Source organism: Oncorhynchus kisutch, linkage group LG30 (genome assembly GCF_002021735.2).
Source record: "Oncorhynchus kisutch isolate 150728-3 linkage group LG30, Okis_V2, whole genome shotgun sequence".
NCBI lineage: Eukaryota > Metazoa > Chordata > Actinopteri > Salmoniformes > Salmonidae > Oncorhynchus > Oncorhynchus kisutch.
This window is the reverse complement of record NC_034203.2, coordinates 36,486,702-36,513,709: the sequence shown is the minus strand read 5'-3', so window position 1 is coordinate 36,513,709 and position 27,008 is coordinate 36,486,702. Positions and strand designations below refer to the sequence as shown.

At 47.9% G+C, this 27,008-nt stretch overlaps 1 protein-coding gene across 1 annotated transcript in view; it reads right to left on the bottom strand.

Moving 5' to 3' along the window:
• LOC109874771 (neurocan core protein) overlaps window positions 1–27,008 on the bottom strand; it is a 144,394-nt gene that overhangs the window by 72,890 nt on the left and 44,496 nt on the right.

Sequence of the window (27,008 nt, the reverse complement as noted above, 5' to 3'; positions counted from 1 at the left end):
CATGTGCACGTTCATATGCGTACGTGAGTGTGCATGTCTATGTGCACATACACTGTGGGTGTGTTCTGTGTGAAATTCATGTCTCCTTTGCTGTATTTGTACCAAAAGCTGCAGAGCGATCCAACTCTTCTTTATTCTATATTCTTTGACTCTATTATGCAGGGTGGCTTTGTAGCGCTCCCTATTGAGCTGCTAGATCGCTTTCACTGTGAGTAGACATGGTGACCTTCGACCTCTCCTCCATGTTGGAAATCCTGACCCACATGAGTAATGAGCCCCTGGCAGAAAGAGAGCCGGGCAGAGAGCCTGGTGGGGAGAGAGCCTGGTGGGCAGAGAGCCTGGTGGGGCGAGAGCCTGGTGGGGAGAGAGCTTGGTGGGCAGAGAGCCTGGTGGGCAGAGAGCCTAGTGGGCAGAGAGCCTGGTGGGCAGAGAGCCTGGTGGGGAGAGAGCTTGGTGGGCAGAGAGCCTGGTGGGCAGAGAGCCTAGTGGGCAGAGAGCCTGATGGGGACAGAGCCTGATGGGCATAGAGCTTGGTTGGCATAGAGCCTGGTGGGGACAGAGCCTAGTGGGGAGAGAGCCTGGTGGGGAGAAAGCCTGGTGGGCAGAGAGCCTGGTGGGCAGAGAGCCTGGTGGGCAAAGAGCCTGATGGGCAGAGAGCCTGGTGGGCATAGAGCTTGGTTGGCATAGAGCCTGGTGGGGACAGAGCCTAGTGGGGAGAGAGCCTGGTGGGGAGAAAGCCTGGTGGGCAGAGAGCCTGGTGGGCAGAGAGCCTGGTGGGCAAAGAGCCTGATGGGCAGAGAGCCTGGTGGGCAGAGAGCCTGGTGGGCAAAGAGCCTGATGGGAAGAGAGCCTGGTGGGGAGAGAGCCTGATGGGCAGAGAGCCTGGTGGGGACAGAGCCTAGTGGGGAGAGAGCCTAGAAGGGACAGAGCCTTGTGGGGACAGAGCCTGGTGGGGACAGAGCCTGGTGGGGACAGAGCCTAGTGGGGAGAGAGCCTGGTGGGGACAGAGCCTAGTGGGGAGAGAGCCTGGTGGGGACAGAGCCTGGTGGGGACAGAGCCTGGTGGGGACAGAGCCTAGTGGGGAGAGAGCCTGGTGGGGACAGAGCCTAGTGGGGAGAGAGCCTGGTGGGGACAGAGCCTGGTGGGGACAGAGCCTGGTGGGGAGAGAGCCTGGTGGGGACAGAGCCTAGTGGGGAGAGAGCCTGGTGGGGACAGAGCCTGCTGGGGAGAGAGCCTGGTGGGCAGAGAGCCTGGTGGGGACAGAGCCTGGTGGGGAGAAAGCCTGGTGGAGACAGAGCCTAGTGGGGAGAGAGCCTGGTGGGGACAGAGCCTGGTGGGGACAGAGCCTGGTGGGGAGAGAGCCTGGTGGGCAGAGAGCCTGGTGGGCAGAGAGCCTGGTGGGGAGAGAGCCTGGTGGGGACAGAGCCTAGTGGGGAGAGAGCCTGGTGGGGACAGAGCCTGGTGGGGACAGAGCCTGGTGGGCAGAGAGCCTGGTGGGGAGAGAGCCTGGTGGGCAGAGAGCCTGGTGGGCAGAGAGCCTGGTGGGGAGAGAGCCTGGTGGGGAGAGAGCCTGGTGGGCAGAGAGCCTGGTGGGGACAGAGCCTGGTGGGGAGAGAGCCTGGTGGGCAGAGAGCCTGGTGGGGAGAGAGCCTGGTGGGCAGAGAGCCTGGTGGGCAGAGAGCCTGGTGGGGAGAGAGCCTGGTGGGGAGAGAGCCTGGTGGGGAGAGAGCCTGGTGGGGAGCCCAAACCCTCTCTGCTCAGAGTCTATACAGAAAACAACACAGAAATATCTCAGGGGAATGGAGTATTCAACAAATGTAATGTGAGTTTGGTATCTTTGGGGTATAGGAAGATTTTTACAATGCAACGAGTATTTATGTGCAAATTGACAGTAATGTATTATTCCATCAGCCCTGAATTTAATCCATCTGTATCCCATTCCTGACATACAGTATATCACCTACTGTACAATACAATCAGCCTGAATTCAATCCATCTGTATCCCATTCCTGACATACAGTATATCACCTACTGTACAATACAATCAGCCTGAATTCAGAGGGTGTAGAGTAGATGTTCATCGGATGAAGACAATCAGTCTGGCATTTAAAGGGTGTAGAGACAAGTTACGTAAAGATCAAGTGATTTGTGCTAAGGAGTGGCATCCAGGAGACGTTCAGACTGTTTAGCATTTACCAGGGTAACGCCAGTCATCTCCAAGGAATCTCTGCTGCTCTGAGCTGACTGCATTGGTTGTTTAGCTCGCTAACCCATTCAGAGTGGACCTGCCATTGAGCGGGTAAAGATACAAAGATATTTCGTCATGGATAGTAAAGTGTTGTATGACAGTTAACACATTCCACATTTAACTGTCATTAAAAAACGATCCCTCCTGTCCTTTTATGTAGTAGTGCCCAGGTGGTCTGTGGACCCCTAGGCAGAAGGTGAATAGTATTATTGACAACCAACTGTGCTGAACACTAAAACAGAATTTCCCTAGTGGTGGGTTCAGGACCCACTTGTGCACCATTGCTGATTAATTTTGGGTCACGTCTTCAGTTTGGGTCCCAGTTAGACACATTGGTTATGCTCACCGGGTGGGCCACACAAACATTTTAAAGCGGTTTGTTGGGTCATGATGAGGCCACATCTGCTGTATGATATTATTATTATTATGCCGGGTTACAGAGCTGCAGTAAAGGGTGTGGGATTGGCCACGACCCAACAGCCACTGCAGTCACAGCTAGCATACAGAGTAGAAGAGTAGGGGCCTGCCTATGGGCATCACCGTGGAAACCATACAACTCTCCTTGCTATAGACGGCCCATTCAGGCCTTTGATTCAAGGGATTTACAACAGTACACTATGGACCTGAATGCACCAGCTGTATACTAACCAGCCTCACCTATTGTTGCAGAGGAACTATCGGATGTAGTTAACGCCATCCTCTCCTTTCAGCTATCCTTTATTTATTTCACACACAGAGTTGTCTTAGGCGGAGAAAAGACCTCAAGGAGGCTCTAGAATGTGTCTGTGAATGGGGGTGTCCATTCCGTCCATTCTGATTGCATGGGCTGAATAGGAGACATTCTAAGAGGCCTGACAGAGCATACGGTGGGACCGACTGAGATGCAAGCAGACAACCACCCCTGTGACAGGACTGGGAGAAGATAGATACAGTCGTGCTCTGTGCTGAGCTGAGCTGTCTATTGGTGCAGAACAGCAAATGCACTGAACCCACTGACTTCACTATCATGATGACTTCAGCAGGAAAGGAAGGGCCCTCCAACCTAGACCCGCTGCCCCAATTCCCCCATCCTGCTGGACTGAAAGAATTCTACCAAGTCTTTCAGGGGGCTTTTCTGCTGTTGCCAACCTTGAAGGTTTGCAAAATTTGTGCACTGCCAAACCGAAATCGAAAAACTGAACGGTAAAACTGCTATGCTCCACCAGATAAATGAAAAGTTGGTGGAATACACAGAATCGAACCATCCATCTTTCCACCCCATGGGTGTTGTAGGAGGAGGGAAACCTCTAAATCACTCCCCACGATCGCATACATCTAGTGGGCATGAGCTCTCCCCCCTGCCTGATCTCATTACCACAGATACAAGCAGGCCTCTGTGTGTGTGTGTGTGTGTGGGTGTGGGTGTGGGTGTGGGTGTGGGTGTGTGTGTGTGTGTGTGTGTGTGTGTGTGTGTGTGTGTGTGTGTGTGTGTGTGTGTGTGTGTGTGTGTGTGTGTGTGTGTGTGTGTGTGTGTGTGTGTGTGTGTGTGTGTGTGTGTGTGTTTTTTTCACGGCCTCCGAACTCAGCTCAGACCCACATAGAGTCAGCAGTGACAGAGGGCTGTTAAGTATCTTTAGGTAATCAACCCACTGGCTGTTAAGTATCTTTAGTCAAACACTGGCTGTTAAGTATCTTTAGTCAACCCACTGGCTGTTAAGTATCTTTAGTTAATCAACCCACTGGCTCTTAAGTATCTTTAGTCAACCCACTGGCTGTTAAGTATCTTTAGTCAACCCACTGGCTGTTAAGTATCTTTAGTTAATTAACCCACTGGCTGTTAAGTATCTTTAGTCAACCCACTGGCTGTTAAGTATCTTTAGTTAATCAACTCACTGGCTGTTAAGTATCTTTAGTCAACCCACTGGCTGTTAAGTATCTTTAGTCAACCCACTGGCTGTTAAGTATCTTTAGTTAATCAACCCACTGGCTGTTAAGTATCTTTAGTCAACCCACTGGCTGTTAAGTATCTTTAGTCAACCCACTGGCTGTTAAGTATCTTTAGTCAACCCACTGGCTGTTAAGTATCTTTAGTCAACCCACTGGCTGTTAAGTATCTTTAGTCAACCCACTGGCTCTTAAGTATCTTTAGTTAACACACTGGCTGTTAAGTATGTTTAGTCAACCCACTGGCTGTTAAGTATCTTTAGTCAACCCACTGGCTCTTAAGTATCTTTAGTTAACACACTGGCTGTTAAGTATGTTTAGTCAACCCACTGGCTGTTAAGTATCTTTAGTCAACCCACTGGCTGTTAAGTATCTTTAGTCAACACACTGGCTGTTAAGTATCTTTAGTCAACCCACTGGCTGTTATGTCTCTTTAGTTAATCAACCTACTGGCTGTTAAGTATCTTTAGTCAACCCAATGGCTGTTAAGTATCTTAAGTCAACACACTGGCTGTTAAGTATCTTTAGTTAATCAACCCACTGGCTCTTAAGTGTCTTTAGTCAACAAACTGGCTGTTAAGTCTCTTTAGTTAATTGACCCACTGGCTGTTAAGTATCTTTAGTCAACCAACTGGCTGTTAAGTATCTTTAGTCAACCCACTGGCTGTTAAGTATCTTTAGTCAACCCACTGGCTGTTAAGTATCTTTAGTCAACCCACTGGCTGTTAAGTATCTTTAGTCAACCCACTGGCTGTTAAGTATCTTTAGTCAACCCACTGGCTGTTAAGTATCTTTAGTTAATTAACCCACTGGCTGTTAAGTATCTTTAGTCAACCCACTGGCTGTTAAGTATCTTTAGTTAATCAACTCACTGGCTGTTAAGTATCTTTAGTCAACCCACTGGCTGTTAAGTATCTTTAGTCAACCCACTGGCTGTTAAGTATCTTTAGTTAATCAACCCACTGGCTGTTAAGTATCTTTAGTCAACCCACTGGCTGTTAAGTATCTTTAGTCAACCCACTGGCTGTTAAGTATCTTTAGTCAACCCACTGGCTGTTAAGTATCTTTAGTCAACCCACTGGCTGTTAAGTATCTTTAGTCAACCCACTGGCTCTTAAGTATCTTTAGTTAACACACTGGCTGTTAAGTATGTTTAGTCAACCCACTGGCTGTTAAGTATCTTTAGTCAACCCACTGGCTGTTAAGTATCTTTAGTCAACACACTGGCTGTTAAGTATCTTTAGTCAACCCACTGGCTGTTATGTCTCTTTAGTTAATCAACCTACTGGCTGTTAAGTATCTTTAGTCAACCCAATGGCTGTTAAGTATCTTAAGTCAACACACTGGCTGTTAAGTATCTTTAGTTAATCAACCCACTGGCTCTTAAGTGTCTTTAGTCAACAAACTGGCTGTTAAGTCTCTTTAGTTAATTGACCCACTGGCTGTTAAGTATCTTTAGTCAACCAACTGGCTGTTAAGTATCTTTAGTCAACCCACTGGCTGTTAAGTATCTTTAGTCAACCCACTGGCTGTTAAGTATCTTTAGTCAACCCACTGGCTGTTAAGTATCTTTAGTCAACCCAATGGCTGTTAAGTATCTTTAGTCAACCCACTGGCTGTTAAGTATCTTTAGTTAATCAACCCACTGGCTGTTAAGTATCTTTAGTCAACCCACTGGATGTTAAGTATCTTTAGTCAACCCACTGGCTGTTAAGTATCTTTAGTCAACCCACTGGCTGTTATGTCTCTTTAGTTAATCAACCTACTGGCTGTTAAGTATCTTTAGTTAATCAACCTACTGGCTGTTAAGTATCTTTAGTCAACCCACTGGCTGTTATGTCTCTTTAGTTAATCAACCCACTGGCTGTTAAGTATCTTTAGTCAACCCAATGGCTGTTAAGTATCTTAAGTCAACCCACTGGCTGTTAAGTATCTTTAGTTAATCAAACTGGCTGTTAAGTCTCTTTAGTTAATTGACCCACTGGCTGTTAAGTATCTTTAGTCAACCAACTGGCTGTTAAGTATCTTTAGTCAACCCACTGGCTGTTAAGTATCTTTAGTCAACCCACTGGCTGTTAAGTATCTTTAGTCAACACACTGGCTGTTAAGTATCTTTAGTCAACACACTGGCTGTTAAGTATCTTTAGTCAACCCACTGGCTGTTAAGTATCTTTAGTCAACCCACTGGCTGTTATGTCTCTTTAGTTAATCAACCCACTGGCTGTTAAGTATCTTTAGTCAACCCAATGGCTGTTAAGTATCTTAAGTCAACCCACTGGCTGTTAAGTATCTTTAGTTAATCAAACTGGCTGTTAAGTCTCTTTAGTTATTTGACCCACTGGCTGTTAAGTATCTTTAGTCAACCAACTGGCTGTTAAGTATCTTTAGTCAACCCACTGGCTGTTAAGTATCTTTAGTCAACCCACTGGCTGTTAAGTATCTTTAGTCAACACACTGGCTGTTAAGTATCTTTAGTCAACACACTGGCTGTTAAGTATCTTTAGTCAACCCACTGGCTGTTAAGTATCTTTAGTCAACCCACTGGCTGTTAAGTATCTTTAGGGAATCAACCCACTGGCTGTTAAATATCTTTAGTCAACACACTGGCTGTTAAGTATCGTTAGTCAACCCACTGGCTGTTAAGTATATTTAGTCAACCCACTGACTGTTAAGTATATTTAGTTAATAAACCCACTGGCTGTTAAGTATCTTTAGTTCATCAACCCACTGGCTGTTAAGTATCTTTAGTCAACACACTGGCTGTTAAGTATCTTTAGTCAACCCACTGGCTGATAAGTATGTTTAGTTAATTAACCCAATGGCTGTTAAGTATCTTTAGTTAATTAACCCAATGGCTGTTAAGTATCTTTAGTAAATCAACCCACTGGCTCTTAAGTATCTTTAGTTAACCCACTGGCTGTTAAGTATCTTTAGTCAACACACTGGCTGTTAAGTATCTTTAGTCAACCCACATGCTGTTAAGTCTCTTTAGTCAACCCAATGGCTGTTAAGTATCTTTAGTCAACCCACTGGCTGTTATGTCTCTTTAGTTAATCAACCCACTGGCTGTTAAGTATCTTTAGTCAACCCAATGGCTGTTAAGTATCTTAAGTCAACCCACTGGCTGTTAAGTATCTTTAGTTAATCAACCCACTGGCTCTTAAGTGTCTTTAGTCAACAAACTGGCTGTTAAGTATCTTTAGTTAATTGACCCACTGGCTGTTAAGTATCTTTAGTCAACCAACTGGCTGTTAAGTATCTTTAGTCAACCCACTGGCTGTTAAGTATCTTTAGTCAACCCACTGGCTGTTAAGTATCTTTAGTCAACACACTGGCTGTTAAGTATCTTTAGTCAACACACTGGCTGTTAAGTATATTTAGTTAATAAACCCACTGGCTGTTAAGTATCTTTAGTCAACCCACTGGCTGTTAAGTATCTTTAGGGAATCAACCCACTGGCTGTTAAATATCTTTAGTCAACACACTGGCTGATAAGTATCTTTAGTTAATTAACCCAATGGCTGTTAAGTATCTTTAGTTAATTAACCCAATGGCTGTTAAGTATCTTTAGTAAATCAACCCACTGGCTCTTAAGTATCTTTAGTTAACCCACTGGCTGTTAAGTATCTTTAGTCAACCCACTGGCTGTTAAGTATCTTTAGTCAACACACTGGCTGTTAAGTATCTTTAGTCAACCCACATGCTGTTAAGTCTCTTTAGTCAACCCAATGGCTGTTAAGTATCTTTAGTCAACCCACTGGCTGTTAAGTATCTTTAGTTAATCAACCCATTGGCTGTTAAGTATCTTTAGTCAACCCACTGGCTGTTAAGTATCTTTAGTTAATTAACCCACTGGCTGTTAAGTATCTTTAGTCAACCCACTGGCTGTTAAGTATCTTTAGTCAACCCACTGGCTGATAAGTATCTTTAGTTAATTAACCCACTGGCTGTTAAGTATCTTTAGTCAACCCACTGGCTGTTAAGTATCTTTAGTCAACCCACTGGCTGTTAAGTATCTTTAGTCAACCCACTGGCTGTTAAGTATCTTTAGTCAACCCACTGGCTCTTAAGTATCTTTAGTTAACACACTGGCTGTTAAGTATCTTTAGTCAACACACTGGCTGTTAAGTGTCTTTAGTCAACCCACTGGCTGTTAAGTATCTTTAGTCAACCCAATGGCTGTTAAGTATCTTTAGTCAACCCACTGGCTGTTAAGTATCTTTAGTTAATCAACCCACTGGCTGTTAAGTATCTTTAGTCAACCCACTGGCTGTTAAGTATCTTTAGTCAACCCACTGGCTGTTAAGTATCTTTAGTCAACCCACTGGCTGTTAAGTATCTTTAGTCAACCCACTGGCTGTTAAGTATCTTTAGTCAACCCACTGGCTGTTAAGTATCTTTAGTCAACCCACTGGCTCTTAAGTATCTTTAGTTAACCCACTGGCTGTTAAGTATGTTTAGTCAACCCACTGGCTGTTAAGTATCTTTAGTCAACCCACTGGCTGTTAAGTATCTTTAGTCAACACACTGGCTGTTAAGTATCTTTAGTCAACCCACTGGCTGTTAAGTATCTTTAGTCAACCCACTGGCTGTTAAGTATCTTTAGTTAATTGACCCACTGGCTGTTAAGTATCTTTAGTCAACCCACTGGCTGTTAAGTATCTTTAGTCAACCCACTGGCTGTTAAGTATCTTTAGTTCATCAACCCACTGGCTGTTAAGTATCTTTAGTCAACACACTGGCTGTTAAGTATCTTTAGTCAACCCACTGGCTGTTAAGTATCTTTAGGGAATCAACCCACTGGCTGTTAAATATCTTTAGTCAACACACTGGCTGATAAGTATCTTTAGTTAATTAACCCAATGGCTGTTAAGTATCTTTAGTTAATTAACCCAATGGCTGTTAAGTATCTTTAGTAAATCAACCCACTGGCTCTTAAGTATCTTTAGTTAACCCACTGGCTGTTAAGTATCTTTAGTCAACCCACTGGCTGTTAAGTATCTTTAGTCAACACACTGGCTGTTAAGTATCTTTAGTCAACCCACATGCTGTTAAGTCTCTTTAGTCAACCCAATGGCTGTTAAGTATCTTTAGTCAACCCACTGGCTGTTAAGTATCTTTAGTTAATCAACCCATTGGCTGTTAAGTATCTTTAGTCAACCCACTGGCTGTTAAGTATCTTTAGTTAATTAACCCACTGGCTGTTAAGTATCTTTAGTCAACCCACTGGCTGTTAAGTATCTTTAGTCAACCCACTGGCTGATAAGTATCTTTAGTTAATTAACCCACTGGCTGTTAAGTATCTTTAGTCAACCCACTGGCTGTTAAGTATCTTTAGTCAACCCACTGGCTGTTAAGTATCTTTAGTCAACCCACTGGCTGTTAAGTATCTTTAGTCAACCCACTGGCTCTTAAGTATCTTTAGTTAACACACTGGCTGTTAAGTATCTTTAGTCAACACACTGGCTGTTAAGTGTCTTTAGTCAACCCACTGGCTGTTAAGTATCTTTAGTCAACCCAATGGCTGTTAAGTATCTTTAGTCAACCCACTGGCTGTTAAGTATCTTTAGTTAATCAACCCACTGGCTGTTAAGTATCTTTAGTCAACCCACTGGCTGTTAAGTATCTTTAGTCAACCCACTGGCTGTTAAGTATCTTTAGTCAACCCACTGGCTGTTAAGTATCTTTAGTCAACCCACTGGCTGTTAAGTATCTTTAGTCAACCCACTGGCTGTTAAGTATCTTTAGTCAACCCACTGGCTCTTAAGTATCTTTAGTTAACCCACTGGCTGTTAAGTATGTTTAGTCAACCCACTGGCTGTTAAGTATCTTTAGTCAACCCACTGGCTGTTAAGTATCTTTAGTCAACACACTGGCTGTTAAGTATCTTTAGTCAACCCACTGGCTGTTAAGTATCTTTAGTCAACCCACTGGCTGTTAAGTATCTTTAGTTAATTGACCCACTGGCTGTTAAGTATCTTTAGTCAACCCACTGGCTGTTAAGTATCTTTAGTCAACCCACTGGCTGTTAAGTATCTTTAGTTCATCAACCCACTGGCTGTTAAGTATCTTTAGTCAACACACTGGCTGTTAAGTATCTTTAGTCAACCCACTGGCTGATAAGTATCTTTAGTTAATTAACCCACTGGCTGTTAAGTATCTTTAGTAAATCAACCCACTGGCTCTTAAGTATCTTTAGTTAACCCACTGGCTGTTAAGTATCTTTAGTCAACCCACTGGCTGTTAAGTATCTTTAGTCAACCCACTGGCAGTTAAGTATCTTTAGTCAACCCACTGGCTCTTAAGTATCTTTAGTTAACCCACTGGCTGTTAAGTATGTTTAGTCAACCCACTGGCTGTTAAGTATCTTTAGTCAACCCACTGGCTGTTAAGTATCTTTAGTCAACACACTGGCTGTTAAGTATCTTTAGTCAACCCACTGGCTGTTAAGTATCTTTAGTCAACCCACTGGCTGTTAAGTATCTTTAGTTAATTGACCCACTGGCTGTTAAGTATCTTTAGTCAACCCACTGGCTGTTAAGTATCTTTAGTCAACCCACTGGCTGTTAAGTATCTTTAGTTAATCAACCCACTGGCTGTTAAGTATCTTTAGTCAACCCACTGACTGTTAAGTATATTTAGTTAATAAACCCACTGGCTGTTAAGTATCTTTAGTTCATCAACCCACTGGCTGTTAAGTATCTTTAGTCAACACACTGGCTGTTAAGTATCTTTAGTCAACCCACTGGCTGATAAGTATCTTTAGTTAATTAACCCACTGGCTGTTAAGTATCTTTAGTAAATCAACCCACTGGCTCTTAAGTATCTTTAGTTAACTCACTGGCTGTTAAGTATCTTTAGTCAACCCACTGGCTGTTAAGTATCTTTAGTCAACACACTGGCTGTTAAGTATCTTTAGTCAACCCACTGGCTGTTAAGTATCTTTAGTCAACCCAATGGCTGTTAAGTATTTTTAGTCAACCCACTGGCTGTTAAGTATCTTTAGTTAATCAACCCACTGGCTGTTAAGTATCTTTAGTCAACCCAATGGATGTTAAGTATCTTTAGTCAACCCACTGGCTGTTAAGTATCTTTAGTAAACCCACTGGCTGTTAACTATCTTTAGTCAACCCACTGGCTGTTATGTCTCTTTAGTTAATCAACCTACTGGCTGTTAAGTATCTTTAGGTAATCAACCCACTGGCTGTTAAGTATCTTTAGTCAACACACTGGCTGTTAAGTATCTTTAGTCAACCCACTGGCTGTTAAGTATCTTTAGTCAACCCAATGGCTGTTAAGTATTTTTAGTCAACCCACTGGCTGTTAAGTATCTTTAGTTAACCAACCCACTGGCTGTTAAGTATCTTTAGTCAACCCACTGGATGTTAAGTATCTTTAGTCAACCCACTGGCTGTTAAGTATCTTTAGTCAACCCACTGGCTGTTAACTATCTTTAGTCAACCCACTGGCTGTTATGTCTCTTTAGTTAATCAACCTACTGGCTGTTGAGTATCTTTAGTCAACCTACTGGCTGTTATGTCTCTTTAGTTAATCAACCCACTGGCTCTTAAGTGTCTTTAGTCAACAAACTGGCTGTTAAGTATCTTTATTCAACCCAATGGCTGTTAAGTATCTTAAGTCAACCCACTGGCTGTTAAGTATCTTTAGTTAATCAACCCACTGGCTCTTAAGTGTCTTTAGTCAACAAACTGGCTGTTAAGTCTCTTTAGTTAATTGACCCACTGGCTGTTAAGTATCTTTAGTCAACCAACTGGCTGTTAAGTATCTTTAGTCAACCCACTGGCTGTTAAGTATCTTTAGTCAACCCACTGGCTGTTAAGTATCTTTAGTCAACACACTGGCTGTTAAGTAGCTTTAGTCAACACACTGGCTGTTAAGTATCTTTAGTCAACACACTGGCTGTTAAGTATCTTTAGTCAACCCACCGGCTGTTAAGTATCTTTAGTCAAAACCACTGGCTGTTAAGTATCTTTAGTCAACCCAATGGCTTTTAAGTATCTTTAGTCAAAACCACTGGCTGTTAAGTATCATTAGTCAAAACCACTGGCTGTTAAGTATCTTTAGTCAACCCAATGGCTTTTAAGTATCTTTAGTCAAAACCACTGGCTGTTAAGTATCTTTTGTCAACCCACTGGCTGTTAAGTATCTTTAGTCAACACACTGGCTGTTAAGTATCTTTAGTCAACACACTGGCTGTTAAGTATCTTTAGTCAACACACTGGCTGTTAAGTATCTTTAGTTAATCAACCCACTGGCTGTTAAGTATCTTTAGTCAACCCACTGACTGTTAAGTATATTCAGTTAATAAACCCACTGGCTGTTAAGTATCTTTAGTTCATCAACCCACTGGCTGTTAAGTATCTTTAGTCAACACACTGGCTGTTAAGTATCTTTAGTCAACCCACTGGCTGATAAGTATCTTTAGTCAACCCACTGGCTGTTATGTCTCTTTAGTTAATCAACCTACTGGCTGTTAAGTATCTTTAGTCAACCTACTGGCTGTTATGTCTCTTTAGTTAATCAACCCACTGGCTCTTAAGTGTCTTTAGTCAACAAACAGGCTGTTTAGGAGCTTTAGTCAACCCTCTGGCTGTTAAGTATCTTTAGTCAACCCACTGGCTGTTAAGTATCTTTAGTCAAAACCACCGGCTGTTAAGTATCTTTAGTCAAAACCACTGGCTGTTAAGTATCTTTAGTTAATCAACCCACTGGCTGTTAAGTATCTTTAGTCAACCCACTGGCTGTTTAGGAGCTTTAGTCAACCCACTGGCTGTTAAGTATCTTTAGTCAACCCACTGGCTGTTAAGTATCTTTAGTCAAAACCACCGGCTGTTAAGTATCTTTAGTCAAAACCACTGGCTGTTAAGTATCTTTAGTCAACCCAATGGTTTTTAAGTATCTTTAGTCAAAACCACTGGCTGTTAAGTATCTTTAGTCAACCCACTGGCGGTTAAGTATCTTTAGTCAACACACTGGCTGTTAAGTATCTTTAGTCAACACACTGGCTGTTAAGTATCTTTAGTCAACCCACTGGCTGTTAAGTCTCTTTAGTCAACCCAATGGCTGTTAAGTATCTTTAGTCAACCCACTGGCTGTTAAGTATCTTTAGTTAATCAACCCACTGGCTGTTAAGTATCTTTAGTCAACCCACTGGCTGTTAAGTATCTTTAGTCAACCCACTGGCTGTTAAGTATCTTTAGTCAACACACTGGCTGTTAAGTATCTTTAGTCAACCCACTGGCTGTTAAGTATCTTTAGTTAATCAACCCACTGGCTGTTAAGTATCTTTAGTCAACCCACTGACTGTTAAGTATATTTAGTTAATAAACCCACTGGCTGTTAAGTATCTTTAGTTCATCAACCCACTGGCTGTTAAGTATCTTTAGTCAACACACTGGCTGTTAAGTATCTTTAGTCAACCCACTGGCTGATAAGTATCTTTAGTTAATTAACCCACTGGCTGTTAAGTATCTTTAGTAAATCAACCCACTGGCTCTTAAGTATCTTTAGTTAACCCACTGGCTGTTAAGTATCTTTATTCAACCCACTGGCTGTTAAGTATCTTTAGTCAACACACTGGCTGTTAAGTATCTTTAGTCAACCCACATGCTGTTAAGTCTCTTTAGTCAACCCAATGGCTGTTAAGTATCTTTAGTCAACCCACTGGCTGTTAAGTATCTTTAGTTAATTGACCCACTGGCTGTTAAGTATCTTTAGTCAACCCACTGGCTGTTAAGTATCTTTAGTCAACCCCACTGGCTGTTATGTCTCTTTAGTTAATCAACCTACTGGCTGTTAAGTATCTTTAAGCAACACACTGGCTGTTAAGTATCTTTAGTCAACACACTGGCTGTTAAGTATCTTTAGTCAACCCACCGGCTGTTAAGTATCTTTAGTCAAAACCACTGGCTGTTAAGTATCTTTAGTCAACCCAATGGCTTTTAAGTATCTTTAGTCAAAACCACTGGCTGTTAAGTATCATTAGTCAAAACCACTGGCTGTTAAGTATCTTTAGTCAACCCAATGGCTTTTAAGTATCTTTAGTCAAAACCACTGGCTGTTAAGTATTTTTTGTCAACCCACTGGCTGTTAAGTATCTTTAGTCAACACACTGGCTGTTAAGTATCTTTAGTCAACACACTGGCTGTTAAGTATCTTTAGTCAACACACTGGCTGTTAAGTATCTTAGTTAATCAACCCACTGGCTGTTAAGTATCTTTAGTCAACCCACTGACTGTTAAGTATATTCAGTTAATAAACCCACTGGCTGTTAAGTATCTTTAGTTCATCAACCCACTGGCTGTTAAGTATCTTTAGTCAACACACTGGCTGTTAAGTATCTTTAGTCAACCCACTGGCTGATAAGTATCTTTAGTCAACCCACTGGCTGTTATGTCTCTTTAGTTAATCAACCTACTGGCTGTTAAGTATCTTTAGTCAACCTACTGGCTGTTATGTCTCTTTAGTTAATCAACCCACTGGCTCTTAAGTGTCTTTAGTCAACAAACAGGCTGTTTAGGAGCTTTAGTCAACCCTCTGGCTGTTAAGTATCTTTAGTCAACCCACTGGCTGTTAAGTATCTTTAGTCAAAACCACCGGCTGTTAAGTATCTTTAGTCAAAACCACTGGCTGTTAAGTATCTTTAGTTAATCAACCCACTGGCTGTTAAGTATCTTTAGTCAACCCACTGGCTGTTTAGGAGCTTTAGTCAACCCACTGGCTGTTAAGTATCTTTAGTCAACCCACTGGCTGTTAAGTATCTTTAGTCAAAACCACCGGCTGTTAAGTATCTTTAGTCAAAACCACTGGCTGTTAAGTATCTTTAGTCAACCCAATGGTTTTTAAGTATCTTTAGTCAAAACCACTGGCTGTTAAGTATCTTTAGTCAACCCACTGGCGGTTAAGTATCTTTAGTCAACACACTGGCTGTTAAGTATCTTTAGTCAACACACTGGCTGTTAAGTATCTTTAGTCAACCCACTGGCTGTTAAGTCTCTTTAGTCAACCCAATGGCTGTTAAGTATCTTTAGTCAACCCACTGGCTGTTAAGTATCTTTAGTTAATCAACCCACTGGCTGTTAAGTATCTTTAGTCAACCCACTGGCTGTTAAGTATCTTTAGTCAACCCACTGGCTGTTAAGTATCTTTAGTCAACACACTGGCTGTTAAGTATCTTTAGTCAACCCACTGGCTGTTAAGTATCTTTAGTTAATCAACCCACTGGCTGTTAAGTATCTTTAGTCAACCCACTGACTGTTAAGTATATTTAGTTAATAAACCCACTGGCTGTTAAGTATCTTTAGTTCATCAACCCACTGGCTGTTAAGTATCTTTAGTCAACACACTGGCTGTTAAGTATCTTTAGTCAACCCACTGGCTGATAAGTATCTTTAGTTAATTAACCCACTGGCTGTTAAGTATCTTTAGTAAATCAACCCACTGGCTCTTAAGTATCTTTAGTTAACCCACTGGCTGTTAAGTATCTTTATTCAACCCACTGGCTGTTAAGTATCTTTAGTCAACACACTGGCTGTTAAGTATCTTTAGTCAACCCACATGCTGTTAAGTCTCTTTAGTCAACCCAATGGCTGTTAAGTATCTTTAGTCAACCCACTGGCTGTTAAGTATCTTTAGTTAATTGACCCACTGGCTGTTAAGTATCTTTAGTCAACCCACTGGCTGTTAAGTATCTTTAGTCAACCCCACTGGCTGTTATGTCTCTTTAGTTAATCAACCTACTGGCTGTTAAGTATCTTTAGTCAACACACTGGCTGTTATGTCTCTTTAGTTAATCAACCTACTGGCTGTTAAGTATCTTTAAGCAACACACTGGCTGTTAAGTACCTTTAGTCAACCCACTGGCTGTTAAGTATCTTTAGTTAATCAACCCACTGGCTGTTAAGTATCTTTAGTCAACCCACTGACTGTTAAGTATATTTAGTTAATAAACCCACTGGCTGTTAAGTATCTTTAGTTCATCAACCCACTGGCTGTTAAGTATCTTTAGTCAACACACTGGCTGTTAAGTATCTTTAGTCAACCCACTGGCTGTTAAGTATCTTTAGTCAACCCAATGGCTGTTAAGTATCTTTAGTCAACCCACTGGCTGTTAAGTATCTTTAGTTAATCAACCCACTGGCTGTTAAGTATCTTTAGTCAACCCACTGGATGTTAAGTATCTTTAGTCAACCCACTGGCTGTTAAGTATCTTTAGTCAACCCACTGGCTGTTAAGTATCTTTAGTCAACCCACTGGCTGTTATGTCTCTTTAGTTAATCAACCTACTGGCTGTTAAGTATCTTTAGTCAACCCACTGGCTGTTAAGTCTCTTTAGTTAATCAACCCACTGGCTGTTAAGTCTCTTTAGTCAACCCACTGGCTGTTAAGTATCTTTAGTCAACACACTGGCTGTTATGTATCTTTAGTCAACCCACTGGCTGTTAAGTATCTTTAGTTAATCAACCCACTGGCTGTTAAGTATCTTTAGTCAACCCACTGGCTGTTAAGTATCTTTAGTCAACCCACTGGCTGTTAAGTATCTTTAGTCAACCCACTGGCTGTTAAGTCTCTTTAGTTAACCAACCCATTGGCTATTAATTCCCTTTAGTTAACCAACCCAATGGCTGTTAAGTATCTTTAGTTAACCAACCCAATGGCTATTAAGTATCTTTAGTTAATTGACCAAATGGCCTTTAATTATCTTTAGTTAATCAACCCACTGGCTGTTAAGTATCTTTAGTTAACCAACCCAATGGCTGTTAAGTCTCTTTAGTTAACCAACCCATTGGCTATTAATTCCCTTTAGTTAACCAACCCAATGGCTGTTAAGTATCTTTAGTTAACCAACCCAATGGCTATTAAGTATCTTTAGTTAATTGACCAAATGGCCTTTAATTATCTTTAGTTAATCAACCCACTGGCTGTTAAGTATCTTTAGTCAACCCATTGGCTGTTAAGTATCTTTAGTTAACCCATTGGCTGTTAAGTATCTTTAGTTAATCAACCCACTGGCTGTTAAGTCTCTTTAGTTAACCAACCCAATGGCCTTTAAGTATCTTTAGTTAACCAACCCACTGGCTGTTAAGTCTCTTTAGTTAACCAACCCAATGGCCTTTAAGTCTCTTTAGTTAACCAACCCATTGGCTATTAAGTCCCTTTAGTTAACCAACCCAATGGCTGTTAAGTATCTTTAGTTAACCAACCCAATGGCTATTAAGTATCTTTAGTTAATTGACCAAATGGCCTTTAATTATCTTTAGTTAATCAACCCACTGGCTGTTAAGTATCTTTAGTTAATCAACCCACTGGCTGTTAAGTCTCTTTAGTTAACCAACCCAATGGCCTTTAAGTATCTTTAGTTAACCAACCCACTGGCTGTTAAGTCTCTTTAGTTAACCAACCCAATGGCCTTTAAGTATCTTTAGTTAACCAACCCACTGGCTGGTAAGTCTCTTTAGTTAACCAACCCAATGGCCTTTAAGTATCTTTAGTTAACCAACCCACTGGCTGTTAAGTCTCTAGAAATGCACACACACACACATTGCCACCAGCCCTGACGGAGTGCTCCCTGAATTCTTCATGATATACTTAATCTTTCTCAGGGGCAATAAAGCACACGCTCACGTCACAAACACACAGCATACACACGTCATACACCCCAGCCTCCACACACACATATACACACACGTCATACAACCATACACACACACACGTCATACACACACACACACACAAAAAAGAAAAGATAATGAACCCTGTTTGTTTTCTGCTGGGTTTCCTCTACCTGGCTTGGATATAACCTCACTGTAGTCTACTCCCACTGGCAGAGCACAAACGTCTCAACGTCTCTTGGGGAAAGGACTTCAGTAACAGTTGAATTATGTTATTTGAGTTGATGAAGAGAACATGCTCTAATTGATAACAAGGATCTGGGGAAGGGTGTCAGACTATCCAGCGTCCCTTAATATTTCATTACGAGGGGAACAACAGAGTGACAAAGGAGGGGAACAACAGAGTGACAAAGGAGGGGAACAACAGAGTGACAAAGGAGGGGAACAACAGAGTGACAAAGGAGGGGAACAACAGTATATTTTACCGTTATTTAACTAGGCAAGTCAGTTAAGAACAAATTCTTATTTTCTTATTTTCAATGACGGCCTAGGAACAGTGGGTTGGTTAACTGCCTGTTCAGGGGCAGCTCGGGGATTTGAACCAGCAACCTTCCGGTTACTAGTCCACCACTCTAACCACCAGGCTACCCTGCCGCCCCAATGACAGAGACGGAGGAGGGGAACGACAGAGTGACGGAGGAGGGGAACGACAGAGTGACGGAGGAGGGGAAATACAGAGACGGAGGAGGGGAACGACAGAGACGGAGGAGGGGAACGACAGAGACGGAGGAGGGGAACGACAGAGTGACGGAGGAGGGGAACGACAAAGTGACGGAAGAGGGGAACGACAGAGATGTTGGAGGGGAACGACAGAGACGGAGGAGGAGAACGACAGAGACGGAGGAGGGGAACGACAGAGTGACGGAGGAGGGGAACGACAGAGTGACGGAGGAGGGGAACGAAAGAGTGACGGGGAGGGAAACGACAAAGTGATGGAGGAGGGGAACGACAGAGTGACGGAAGAGGGGAACGACAGAGACGTTGGAGGGGAACGACAGAGACGGAGGAGGGGAACGACAGAGACGGAGGAGGGGAACGACAGAGACGGAGGAGGGGAACGACAGAGTCATTGGAGGGGAACGACAGAGACGGAGGAGGGGAACGACAGAGTGATGGTGGAGGGGAACGACAGAGACGGAGGAGGGGAACGACAGAGTGACGGAAGAGGGGAACGACAGAGACAGAGGAGGGGAACGACAGAGACGTTGGAGGGGAACGACAGAGACGGAGGAGGGGAACGACAGAGACGGAAGAGGGGAGCGACAGAGACGGAGGAGGGGAACGACAGAGTGACGGAGGAGGGGAACGACAGAGTGACGGAGGAGGGGAACGACAGAGTGACGGAGGAGGGGAACGACAGAGTGACGGAGGAGGGGAACGACAGAGTGACGGAGGAGGGGAATGACAGAGTGACGGAAGAGGGGAACGACAGAGACGTTGGAGGGGAACGACAGAGACGGAGGAGGGGAACGACAGAGTCGTTGGAGGGGAACGACAGAGACGGAGGAGGGGAATGACAGTGACGGAGGAAGGGAACGACAGAGTGACGGAGGAGGGGAACGACAGAGTGACGGAAGAGGGGAACGACAGAGACGGAGGAGGGGAACGACAGAGACGGAAGAGGGGAGCGACAGAGTCGTTGGAGGGGAACGACAGAGACGGAGGAGGGGAATGACAGTGACGGAGGAAGGGAACGACAGAGTGATGGTGGAGGGGAACGACAGAGATGGAGGAGGGGAACGACAGAGTGACGGAAGAGGGGAACGACAGAGACGGAGGAGGAGAACGACAGAGACGGAGGAGGGGAACGACAGAGTGACGGAGGAGGGGAACGACAGAGCGACGGAGGAGGGGAACAACAGAGCAACGGAGGAGGGGAACGACAGAGTGACGGAGGAGGGGAACGAAAGAGTGACGGAGGAGGGGAACGACAGAGTGACGGAGGAGGGGAACGACAGAGTCGTTGGAGGGGAACGACAGAGACGGAGGAGGGGAACGACAGAGTGATGGTGGAGGGGAACGACAGAGATAGAGGAGGGGAACGACAGAGTGACGGAAGAGGGGAACGACAGAGACAGAGGAGGGGAACGACAGAGTGACGGAAGAGGGGAACGACAGAGACGGAGGAGGGGAACGACAGAGACGGAAGAGGGGAGCGACAGAGACGGAGGAGGGGGAACGACAGAGACGGAGGAGGGGAATGACAGTGACGGAGGAAGGGAACGACAGAGTGACGGAGGAGGGGAACGACAGAGTGACGGAGGAGGGGAATGACAGAGTGACGGAGGAGGGGAACGACAGAGACGTTGGAGGGGAATGACAGAGACGGAGGAGGGGAACGACAGAGATAGAGGAGGGGAACGACAGAGACGGAGGAGGGGAACGACAAAGTGACGGAAGAGGGGAACGACAGAGACGTTGGAGGGGAACGACAGAGACGGAGGAGGAGAACGACAGAGACGGAGGAGGGGAACGACAGAGTGACGGAGGAGGGGAACGACAGAGCGACGGAGGAGGGGAAAAACAGAGCGACGGAGGAGGGGAACGACAGAGTGACGGAGGAGGGGAACGAAAGAGTGACGGAGGAGGGGAACGACAGAGTGACGGAGGAGGGGAACGACAGAGTCGTTGGAGGGGAACGACAGAGACGGAGGAGGGGAACGACAGAGTGATGGTGGAGGGGAACGACAGAGATGGAGGAGGGGAACGACAGAGTGACGAAAGAGGGGAACGGAGACCGTCTCTGTCGTTCCCCTCCAACGTCTCTGTCGTTCCCCTCCTCCGTCTCTAGAGGGGAACGACAGAGACGGAGGAGGGGAACGACAGAGTGACGGAAGAGGGGAACGACAAAGACGGAGGAGGGGAACGACAGAGACGGAGGAGGGGAACGACAGAGACGGAGGAGGGGAACGAAAGAGACGGAGGAGGGGAACGACAGAGTCGTTGGAGGGGAACGACAGAGACGGAGGAGGGGAACGACAGAGACGGAGGAGGGGAACGACAGAGTGATGGTGGAGGGGAACGACAGAGACGGAGGAGGGGAACGACAGAGTGACGGAAGAGGGGAACGGCAGAGACAGAGGAGGGGAACGACAGAGACGGAAGAGGGGAACGACAGAGACGGAGGAGGGGAATGACAGAGTGACGGAGGAAGGGAACGACAGAGCGACGGAAGAGGGGAACGACAGAGTGACGGAGGAGGGGAACGACAGAGTGACGGAGGAGGGGAACGACAGAGTGACGGAGGAGGGGAACGAAAGAGTGACGGAGGAGGGGAACGACAGAGACGGAAGAGGGGAGCGACAGAGACGGAGGAGGGGAACGACAGAGACGGAGGAGGGGAACGACAGAGACGGTAGAGGGGAACGGCAGAGACAGAGGAGGGGAACGACAGAGACGGAAGAGGGGAGCGACAGAGACGGAGGAGTGACAGAGGAAGGGAACGACAGAGTTAAGGAGGAGGGGGACGACAGAGACGGAAGAGGGGAGCGACAGAGACGGAAGAGGGGAAAGACAGAGTGATGGAGGAGGGGAACGACAGAGTGACGGAGGAGGGGAACAACAGAGTGACGGAGGAGGGGAACGACAGAGACGGAAGAGGGGAACGACAGAGTGACGGAGGAGGGGAACGACAGAGTGACGGAGGAGGGGAACGACAGAGTGACGGAGGAGGGGAACGACAGAGTGACGGAAGAGGGGAAAGACAGAGTGACGGAGGAGGGGAACGACAGAGTGACGGAGGAGGGGAACGACAGAGTGACGGAGGAGGGGAACAACAGAGTGACGGAGGAGGGGAACGACAGAGACGGAAGAGGGGAGCGACAGAGACGGAGGAGGGGAACGACAGAGACGGAGGAGTGGAACGACAGAGTGACAGAGGAGGGGAACGACAGAGACGGAAGAGGGGAGCGACAGAGACGGAGGAGGGGAACGACAGAGACGGAGGAGGGGAACGACAGAGTGACGGTAGAGGGGAATGACAGAGTGACAGAGGAGGGGAACGACAGAGACGGAGGAGGGGAAAGACAGAGTGACGGAGGAGGGGAATGACAGAGACGGAAGAGGGGAACGACAGAGTGACGGAGGAGGGGAGCGACAGAGACGGAGGAGGGGAACGACAAAGTTATGGTCTAGGGGAACGACAGAGACGTTGGAGGGGAACGACAGAGACGGACGAGGGGAAAGACAGACACGTTGGAGGGGAACGACAGAGACGGAGGAGGGGGACGACAGAGACGGAAGAGGGGAGCGACAGAGACGGAAGAGGGGAAAGACAGAGTGACGGAGGAAGGGAACGACAGAGCGACGGAGGAGGGGAACGACAGAGTGACGGAGGAGAGGAACGACAGAGTGACGGAGGAGGGGAACGACAGAGTGACGGAGGAAGGGAACGACAGAGTTACGGAGGAGGGGAACGACAGAGACGTTGGAGGGGAACGACAGAGACGGAGGAGGGGAACGACAGAGTGACGGAGGAAGGGAACGACAGAGTTAAGGAGGAGGGGGACGACAGAGACGGAAGAGGGGAGCGACAGAGACGGAGAGGGGAAAGACAGAGTGACGGAGGAGGGGAACGACAGAGACGATTGGAGGGGAACGCAAAGACGGAGGAGGGGAACGAAGAGACGGAGGAGGGGAACGAACAGAGACGGAAGGGAGGGGAACGACAGAGACGGAGGAGAGGAACGACAGAGTGATTGGTGGAGGGGAACGACAGAGGACGGAGGAGGGGAAACGACAGAGTGACCGGAAGAGGGGAACTGGCAGAGACAGAGGAGGGGAACGACAGAGACGGAAGAGGGGAGCGACAGAGACGGAGGATGGGGAACGACAGAGCGACGGAAGAGGGGAACGAAGATGTGACGGAGGGAAGGGAACGACAGAGCGACGGATAGAGGGGACACGACAGAGTGACGGAGGAGGGGAACGACAGAGTGACGGAGGAGGGGTAAACGAAGAGTGACGGAGGAGGGGAACGACAGAGACGTGCACGAGGGGAACGACAGAGACGGAGAGGGGAGCGACAGAGACGGAGGAGGGGAACGACAAAGTTATGGTCTAGGGAACGACAGAGACGTTGGAGGGGAACGACAGAGACGGACGAGGGGAACGACAGACACGTTGGAGGGGAACGACAGAGACGGAGGAGGGGAACGACAGAGACGGAAGAGGGGAGCGACAGAGACGGAAGAGGGGAACAGAGTGACGGAGGAAGGGAACGACAGAGCGACGGAGGAGGGGAACGACAGAGTGATGGAGGAGAGGAACGACAGAGTGACGGAGGAGGGAACGACAGAGTTACGGAGGAGGGGAACGACAGAGACGTTGGAGGGGAACGACAGAGACGCTGGAGGGGAACGACATAGTGACGGAGGAAGGGAACGACAGAGTTAAGGAGGAGGGGGACAACAGAGACGGAAGAGGGGAGCGACAGAGACGGAAGAGGGGAAAGACAGAGTGACGGAGGAGGGGAACGACAGAGTGACGGAGGAGGGGAAACAACAGAGTGACGGAGGAGGGGAACGACAGAGACGGAAGAGGGGAACGACAGAGTGACGGGGAGGGGAACGACAGAGTGACGGAGGAGGGGAACGACAGAGTGACGGAAGAGGGGAACAGCACAGAGTGACGGAGGAGGGGAACGACGAGTGCCGGAGGAGGGGACCGACAGAGTGATGGAGGAGGAGAACGACAGAGTGCAGAGGAGGGGAACGACAGAGACGGAAGAGGGGAGCGACAGAGACGGAGGAGGGGAACGACAGAGACGGAGGAGGGGAACGACAGAGTGACGGTAGAGGGGAATGACAGAGTGACAGAGGAGGGGAACGACAGAGACGGAGGAGGGGAAAGACAGAGTGACGGAGGAGGGGAACGACAGAGTGTCGGAGGAGGGGAACAACAGAGTGACGGAGGAGGGGAATGACAGAGACGGAAGCGGGGAACGACAGAGTGACGGAGGAGGGGAGCGACAGAGACGGAGGAGGGAACGACAAAGTTATGGTAGAGGGGAACGACAGAGGACGTTGGAGGGGAACGACAGAGACGGACGAGGGGAACGACAGACACGTTGGAGGGGAACGACAGAGACGGAGGAGGGGAACGGCAGAGTCGTTGGAGGGGAACGACAGAGACGGAGGAGGGGAACGACAGAGACGGAGCAGGGGAACGACAGAGTCGTTGGAGGGGAACGACAGAGACGGAGGAGGGGAACGACAGAGTGATGGTGGAGGGGAACGACAGAGACGGAGGAGGGGAGCGACAGAGACGGAGGAGGGGAACGACAGAGACGGAGGAGGGGAATGACAGAGTGACGGAGGAAGGGAACGACAGAGCGACGGAGGAGGGGAACGACAGAGTGACGGAGGAGGGGAGCGACAGAGTGACGGAGGAGGGGAACGACAGAGACGGAGGAGGGGAACGACAGAGTGACGGAGGAGAGGAATGACAGAGTGACGGAGGAGGGAACGACAGAGTGACGGAGGAAGGGAACGACAGAGTGACGGAGGAGGGGAACGACAGAGACGTTGGAGGGGAATGACAGAGACGGAGGAGGGGAACGACAGAGTGACGGAGGAAGGGAACGACAGAGTTAAGGAGGAGGGGGACGTCAGAGACGGAAGAGGGGAGCGACAGAGACGGAAGAGGGGAGCGACAGAGACGGAGGAGGGGAACGACAGAGACGGAGGAGGGGAACGACAGAGACGGAAGAGGGGAGCGACAGAGACGGAGGAGGGGAACGACAGAGTGACGGAGGAGGGGAACGACAGAGTGACGGAGGAGGGGAACGACAGAGTGACGGAAGAGGGGAAAGACAGAGTGACGGAGGAGGGGAACGACAGAGTGACGGAGGAGGGGAACGACAGAGTGACGGAGGAGGGGAACGACAGAGTGACAGAGGAGGGGAACGACTTAGACGGAAGAGGGGAGCGACAGAGACGGAGGAGGGGAAAGACAGAGACGGAGGAGTGGAACGACAGAGTGACAGAGGAGGGGAACGACAGAGACGGAAGAGGGGAGCGACAGAGACGGAGGAGGGGAACGACAGAGACGGAGGAGGGGAACGACAGAGTGACGGTAGAGGGGAATGACAGAGTGACAGAGGAGGGGAACGACAGAGACGGAGGAGGGGAAAGACAGAGTGACGGAGGAGGGGAACGACAGAGTGACGGAGGAGGGGAACAACAGAGTGACGGAGGAGGGGAATGACAGAGACGGAAGAGGGGAACGACAGAGTTACGGAGGAGGGGAGCGACAGAGACGGAGGAGGGGAACGACAAAGTTATGGTCTAGGGGAACGACAGAGACGTTGGAGGGGAACGACAGAGACGGACGAGGGGAACGACAGACACGTTGGAGGGGAACGACAGAGACGGAGGAGGGGGACGACAGAGACGGAAGAGGGGAGCGACAGAGACGGAAGAGGGGGAAAGACAGAGTGACGGAGGAAGGGAACGACAGAGCGACGGAGGAGGGGAACGACAGAGTGATGGAGGAGAGGAACGACAGAGTGACGGAGGAAGGGAACGACAGAGTTACGGAGGAGGGGAACGACAGAGACGTTGGAGGGGAACGACAGAGACGGAGGAGGGGAACGACAGAGTGACGGAGGAAGGGAACGACAGAGTTAAGGAGGAGGGGGACGACAGAGACGGAAGAGGGGAGCGACAGAGACGGAAGAGGGGAAAGACAGAGTGACGGAGGAGGGGAACGACAGAGTGACGGAGGAGGGGAACAACAGAGTGACGGAGGAGGGGAACGACAGAGACGGAAGAGGGGAACGACAGAGTGACGGAGGAGGGGAACGACAGAGTGACGGAGGAGGGGAACGACAGAGTGACGGAAGAGGGGAAAGACAGAGTGACGGAGGAGGGGAACGACAGAGTGACGGAGGAGGGGAACGACAGAGTGATGGAGGAGGAGAACGACAGAGTGACAGAGGAGGGGAACGACAGAGACGGAAGAGGGGAGCGACAGAGACGGAGGAGGGGAACGACAGAGACGGAGGAGGGGAACGACAGAGTGACGGTAGAGGGGAATGACAGAGTGACAGAGGAGGGGAACGACAGAGACGGAGGAGGGGAAAGACAGAGTGACGGAGGAGGGGAACGACAGAGTGACGGAGGAGGGGAACAACAGAGTGACGGAGGAGGGGAATGACAGAGACGGAAGAGGGGAACGACAGAGTGACGGAGGAGGGGAGCGACAGAGACGGAGGAGGGGAACGACAAAGTTATGGTAGAGGGGAACGACAGAGACGTTGGAGGGGAACGACAGAGACGGACGAGCGGAACGACAGACACGTTGGAGGGGAACGACAGAGACGGAGGAGGGGAACGGCAGAGTCGTTGGAGGGGAACGACAGAGACGGAGGAGGGGAACGACAGAGACGGAGCAGGGGAACGACAGAGTCGTTGGAGGGGAACGACAGAGACGGAGGAGGGGAACGACAGAGTGATGGTGGAGGGGAACGACAGAGACGGAGGAGGGGAGCGACAGAGACGGAGGAGGGGAACGACAGAGACGGAGGAGGGGAATGACAGAGTGACGGAGGAAGGGAACGACAGAGCGACGGAGGAGGGGAACGACAGAGTGACGGAGGAGGGGAGCGACAGAGTGACGGAGGAGGGGAACGACAGAGACGGAGGAGGGGAACGACAGAGTGACGGAGGAGGGGGACGACAGAGACGGAAGAGGGGAGCGACAGAGACGGAAGAGGGGAAAGACAGAGTGACGGAGGAAGGGAACGACAGAGCGACGGAGGAGGGGAACGACAGAGTGACGGAGGAGAGGAACGACAGAGTGACGGAGGAGGGGAACGACAGAGTGACGGAGGAAGGGAACGACAGAGTGACGGAGGAGGGGAACGACAGAGACGTTGGAGGGGAACGACAGAGACGGAGGAGGGGAACGACAGAGTGACGGAGGAAGGGAACGACAGAGTTAAGGAGGAGGGGGACGACAGAGACGGAAGAGGGGAGCGACAGAGACGGAAGAGGGGAGCGACAGAGACGGAGGAGGGGAACGACAGAGACGGAGGAGGGGAACGAAAGAGACGGAAGAGGGGAGCGACAGAGTGATGGTGGAGGGGAACGACAGAGATGGAGGAGGGGAACGACAGAGTGACGGAAGAGGGGAACGGAGACCGT